Source organism: Bubalus bubalis, chromosome 15 (assembly GCF_019923935.1).
Source record: "Bubalus bubalis isolate 160015118507 breed Murrah chromosome 15, NDDB_SH_1, whole genome shotgun sequence".
Taxonomy (NCBI): domain Eukaryota; kingdom Metazoa; phylum Chordata; class Mammalia; order Artiodactyla; family Bovidae; genus Bubalus; species Bubalus bubalis.
This window is the reverse complement of record NC_059171.1, coordinates 38386039-38392860: the sequence shown is the minus strand read 5'-3', so window position 1 is coordinate 38392860 and position 6822 is coordinate 38386039.

The window sequence follows — 6822 nt, the reverse complement described above, 5'->3', positions numbered from 1 at the left end:
GTGGTTGCCGTTTTAAGTCACTAAGTTTGGGGTAATTTGTTCTGTAGCATGAAGTAACCAAAATAGGAAGCAAGCAAGCAATTCACAGTCACCTATAACTCTTGGTTCATAGGGAGTGGCCTTCCTTATAGAAAAGACAGCTAGATGGATTTCTGGCTGATACAGTATTGTGAGTTGCAAAGGACTTGGGCAAGTGTTCACTTAGTTAGGGAGGGTATGGAGATGGGCTCAGAAAAGATGGTGCAGAGAGTTCAGTAGGGAGTAGGGGGCAAGAAGTGACCTTCTGGGCTTGGGATTCTGGTGGTAGACATGAGGAACCAAATAAATGCTGTAAATAAAACCAATGACCAAGGAAGAGTATAAGAGGTGGGTGGGTGGAGGGGTGAATGATAAAAATCTATGCATGATTATTCACATAAAAAGTTTATTCAGGGGCAGTGGAGAGATAAATTAGGTGTTTGAAATTAATATATACACACTACTATATATAAACTAGGTATACAACAAGGACCTAGTGTATAGCACAAGGAACTATATTCAACACCTTGTGAAAAAAATCTGAATTAGAATATATATATAATAAGAATGTATATATATCTGAATCACTTTGATGTACAGTTGAAAATAATACAACATTGAAAATTAATGATGCACCTCAGTAAAAACTTTATCTATATGCTATCTTAAATTATCTACCTCACTACACTTTTGGAAATGCTGTCTAGAAATAACACCCTTTTATACCTCATGACTCCTTCTGAAGAATTTCTTCATGAGAAAGTAAATACATTGGGATTTTCTCATTTTTTAAAAGACTGAGATATGTTTTCTTACATAATGAAACCCAGATCTTTCTTCATTGCTCCATGTAGCAGTCACACTTAGCCCCATCAACATGGTTACACAGACACATTCACATACTCAGAAACAACACACACAAACAAAGGCACACACATGTTCCCAAACATACATTCTTAAAATGGATGTTTTTCAAATTGGCAAACAGGAAGAAAATTTATCAATTTTTATACTTACAAAATTTCCTAATATTAGTCAATTTAATAGCAATTTTGAGGGAAATAAGTTTATCCATGTTTTTCAAATATGTCAGCATAAAACTATATAATTTTAAAAATCATATATATCCTTGATTTGCATAACTGCCTTAACATTTAACTATAAAGTTGAGATTTCATGGCTAGCCTTTTTTGAAGAATCAAAATGAAAGTAGGCTCATTGGAGAAAACAGTTTTTCTTGTTTTAATAAAATTTCAATTTTGCCCATCTCTTGAAACCTTGGATTATGGACACATCAGCATGTAATTTTGCCTGAGACATATTAAATAATTCTTTGACTCACACTGTCTTTACATGTAATAAGGGTATTTATCTGTTTATCTGCTTCAGAACAGGATCACTGCCGTAGGATAATCCATGTTTAAAGAGCTCCGTAAACTATAGAAGAGTATAACTTGGTTATGTCTTAAAGATTTAACATAGAGTGTTTCATTTCATAATTTAAAAATTATTTACTGTTAAGTTATTATTAAATTATTTATTGTTAATAATTATTTATTGTTAAGACTGTTTTTTCCTTTAGACAGTGGTTACAAGAGCATTTTCTTACAATTCTTAAGCAGTTCATTATTTAGGCTTTGGTTTTAAAATATCCTGGATTTTTAAAAATTGCATTTAGTCTGAGTACTATCTACCCCTTTTGGATTTTATTATATGATGAATTTCTCCTATTCTTTTAATATGTTTATCATGGAACGGTGGGATTTTAGAACTGTGAGGGGTCATGGCAGTCCCTTAGTTCTTATCCAACCATTTCATTTGGTAATGGTGACCCAGAGAGAGTCATTTTTGCATGTGATTTCTCCAAGATATCTCATTTCTATGATGCAGCAGCTCTTTTAGCAGAGGGAACATTGTGCCCTAGAAGTGAACCACAGCCCAGACACCATCACTGACCTTTCCTGGAGCAAACCTTCTCCAGAATGCAGAAGATTTAGAAGAACACCACATGCTGAGACCTGATCATCCCAAGTCCTGCCCTTGGAAACATCTGTACGATTGCATGGCACCGTGGCGCCATGGCATGATCACTGTGGCAGAGTGAGCCCATCATTAAAGGTTGCCCACCCTGAGCTGAGACATACACTGGTGGTGAGGTTCCTGCTCTTCCTTTTTTTGCCCTGTGTTTTGGTCCCTGATACACTTGGGTGAAAAGCAGCATGTTACAACTAAAAACCTCTGTACAGAAAGTTCTGCCACATATGAGATGTGTGACCCCAGGCAAGGCACTGAACACCTTTAGTTCTTAATAGACTGGATTAGATGATCTCTAAAATGAGAAAAAAAACAACAGAAGCTTGTGTGTGTGTGTGTGCTTAGCTGTGTCTGACCCTTTGTGACATTGGACTGTAGCCTGCCAGGCTCCTCTGTTCATGGGATTTTCCAGGCAGGAATATCAGAGTGGGTTGCCATTTCCTTCTCCAGGAGATCTTCATGACCCAGGGATCATCTGTCACTGTTTCCATTGTATCCCCATTTATTTGCCATGAAGTGATGGGACCGGATGCCATGATCTTAGCTTTTTGAATGTTGAGTTTTAAGCCAGCTTTTTCACTCTCCTCTTTCACTTTCATCAAGAGGCTCTTTAGTTCCTCTTCGCTTTCTGCCATAAGGGTGGTGTCATCTGCATACCTGAAAGTGAAAAGTGAAGTCGCTCAGTCGTGTCTGACTCTTTGCGACCCCATGGACTGTAGCCTACCAGGCTCCTCCCTCCATGGGATTCTCCAGGCAAGAGTACTAGAGTGGGTTGCCATTTCCTTCTCCAGGGGATCTTCCCGACCCAGGGATCAAACCCGGGTCTCCTGAATTCCAGGCGGATGCTTTAACCTCTGAGCCACCAGGGAAGCCCTGCATACCTGAGGTTATTGATATTTCTCCCTTCAATCTTGATTCCAGCTTATGCTTCATTCAGCCTGCCATTTTGTGTGATGTACCCTGTATATAAGTTAAATAGACAGGTGACAATATACAGCCTCGACATACTCCTTTCCTGATTTGGAACCAGTCCATTTTCCCATATCTGGTTCTAAATGTTGCTTCTTGACCTGCACACAGATTTCTCAGGAGGCAGGTCAGGTGGTCTGGTATTCCCATCTCTTGAAGAATTTTCCACAATTTATTGTGATCCACACAGTTAAAGGCTTTGGCATAGTCAATAAAGCAAAAGTAGATGTTTTTCTGGAACTCTCTTGCTGTTTCTATGAGCCAGTGGATGTTGGCAATTTGACCTCTGGTTCTTCTGCCTTTTCTAAAACCAGCTTGAACATCTGGAAGTTCTCAGTTCATGTACTGTTGGAGCTTCCCTTGGAGAATTTTGAACATTACTTTGCTAGATTATGAGATGAGTGCAATTGTGCGGTACTTTGAACATTCTTTGGCACTACCTTTCTTTGGGATTGGAATGAAAACTGACCTTTTCCAGTCCTGTGGCCACTGCTGAATTTTCCAAATTTGCTGGCATATTGAGTGCAGCCCTTTCACAGCATCATCGTTTAGGATTTGAAATAGCTCAACTGGAATTCTATCACCTCCACTAGCTTTGTTTGTAGTGATGCTTCCTAAGGCCCACTTGACCTCACATTAGAGGATGTCTGGCTCTAGGTGAGTGATCACATCATTGTGGTTATCTGGGTCATTAAGATCCTTTTTGTGTAGTTCTTCTTTGTATTCTTGCCACCTCTTCTTAATATCTTCTGTTTCTGTTAGGTCCATACTATTTATGTCCTTTATTGTTCCCATCTTTGCATGAAATGTTCCCTTGGTATCTCTAATTTTCTTGAAGAGATCTCTAGTCTCTCCCCTTCTATTATTTCCCTCTATTTCTTTGCATTGATCACTGAGGAAGGCTTTTCTTGGGCTCCAAAATAATTGCAGTTGGTGACTGCAGGCATGAAATTATAAGACACTCGCTCCTTGGAAGAAAAGCTATGACAAACCTAGACAGCATTTTAAAAAGCAGAGACATTACTTTGCCCACAAAAGTCTGTCTAGTCAAAGCTATGGTTTTTCCAGTAGTCATGTATGGATGTGAGAGTTGGACCATAAAGAAAGCTGAGCACCAAAGAACTGAGATGCTTTTGAGCTGTGGTGTTTGGAGAAGACTCTTGAAAAACCAGTCAATCCTAAAGGAAATTAACCCTAAATATTCATTGGAAGGACTGATGCTGAAGCTGAAGCTCTAATATTTTGGCCACATGATGAGAAGAACTGACTTATTAGAAAAGACCCCAGTGTTTGGAAAGACTGAAGGCAGGAGGAGAAGGGGACAACAGAGGATGAGATGGTTGGATGGTATCAGTGACTCGATGGACATGAGTTTGAGCAAGCTCTGGCAGTTGGTGATAGACAGGGAAGCCTGGCATGCTGTGGTCCATGGGGGTCACAAAGAGTCAGACACGACTGAGTGACTGAACTGAGCTGTACTTGGTTGCCATGCCATAATTCAGTCTTCCTTGCTGCCCCTTATGTTGTTCGGTCCCCCAGCCGTGTCCAACTCTTTGCGGCCCCATGGACTACAGTACACCAGGCCTCTCTGTCCTTCACCAGCTCTCAAAGCTTACCCAAGTTCATGTCCATTGCATTAGTGATGCCATCCAGCCATCTCATCCTCTGACGCCCTCTTATCCTTCTGCCCCTTAAGCCAGAAACAGAATGGAGGGGGTATTCATGGAAGATTGTGGTCTATCTCGTGGAAGGATGAAAGTGTTGTGAATTTGGGGCTATGGAAAGTAGAGAACACAATTATTATTATTTTTAAAATAATGAGAATGAATAGCAATAAACATAGAAAAAGGGGGAAAAAGCATACTTTTGAGAAGATGAAAGTCAAGATATGAGGATTTAAAACATGATGTGGGGATTGTGTAGGAGACTGCTTTTTTAGCTCATCTCAAAGCCCTTTCTCAGAGAGGGACCTTCCTCCCTATATGAAATCATCATCCTCAACTCTGGGTGACTGGCTCAGGGGTGGACACGTGACTGTGTTGATGAGTCTCATATTTGCCCTCACATTTGTCTATGAGATTCACTGTGTAGTGTTCCTGGAACTAAGGTGATGTAAATTAAACTCTTCTCTGACTTCACTGATCACATGTTCAGAGGAGCAGCAGAACAGGTCTTCAGAGGTGAAAAGGTAAGGGCTCCTGAAGAAAAATAGAAACAAAAGGCAGAAATGGGGAAGGCATTTTGTCTCACTCCTGATGAACTTTGAATTTGGAACCAAGTCCTTTCTGGGCCTGGGTGCACCTGCCCTTGGGTGCCATGAAATATGCTTATGGCCCTGAATCCCGATAGTAAACTCCCTGGGTAAACATTGTTAAGGCATCATATAAAAGGGGGCGGGAACATTCTTGTCTAGTTTAGGCTAATGGGGAAGATCAGTAAAGATAAAACATGTCCTTGTTCTGGAAGTTTGGTTGTTAGACAGCAGAGGAAAGGGTGGAATCCCAGAAAAATTGAAGCTGTCAGTTTCACAAGGTCTTTTCACAAGCTGCCTCAAACCAGCCCCACCCCCCATATCCCCATCTCTCTTCCTTCCCAGCTGTCCTTAAGGTTGGCGCCTTCTTAACCAGTGAAAGTGTTAGTCCCTCAGTTCTATCCAACTCTGTGCGGCCCTATGGACTGTAACCCGCCGGGCTCCTCTGTTCATAGGATTCTCCAGGCAAGAATACTGGAGTGGGTTGCCATTTCCTTCTCCAGGGGATCTTCCTGACCCAGGGATCAAACCTAGGTCTCCTGCATTGCAGGTGGATTCTTTACCATCTGAGCCACAGGGGAAGCTCATTAAAGGCAGGTGGAGGTGCTGCTAAATAAAGTCAGCACCTCAGGGAGATGTTTCCTCCTCCGTCCCAGTGCTTCTATCCCTGATTTTCCCTCAGACCATAAGGAAATACACTAATGGTTTCCAAATAAGCACATTCCACAAAATGAGGATCGTTTAATTAGATTTAATAATAAACTTATTAACATTATCCTCCATCCTTATTTCAAGTTTCAGCTAGTAGATTAGCTACGAATGTTTCTCTCCCATTCTTCAACTCACTCCTAAGCAGTCATCACCTCTCAGTTCTATTAGGTCAAAACTTTTGGTTCAATACTGAAAACTAGTCAGTCTTCTGGATTTTTCTAAACATCTCTTGGATGCTCAAGAGATAACCTCTGCTTTCCACCCAATTCTAGGTAAAAGAGATGATGTTATCTAAAAACTTCTCTCCATAAGGAAAGCTAGCAATACCCCCAGCTCTGATGCCTCCCCCAGTGATACGAGTAACACAAAGTACAAGACTAAGAGCTCTAAATAGCTGAAAAGTGCTTGTCCATGTGTTCTTTTCCATAGGGGTCTCCATCCACCTCCCCACCCCACCCTCCACACAAACACACTAATCACTGGGATGGAAGGATGAAGAGGGAAAAAGGAGAGGGAATTCCACCTTTGCCACCTGTGTCCTGGGTGTGCTGGGGTCAGCGATTCAGCCTATGCCATCCTCAGACTCCTCACCTGTACAATGGGTCAGTGTTAGTCCTTCAGTCATGTCCAACTCTTTGGGACCCCATGGACTGTAGCCTGCCAAGCTCCTCTGTCCATGGGATTTTCCAGGCAAGAATACTGGAGTGGGTAGCCATTCCCTTCTCCAGGGGAACTTCCCAACTCAGGGTTCGAACCGTGATCTCCCCATTGTGGGCAGATTCTTTACTGTCTGAGTCACCAGGGAAGCCTATACCATTGTGTAGTAGTAATAATACAGT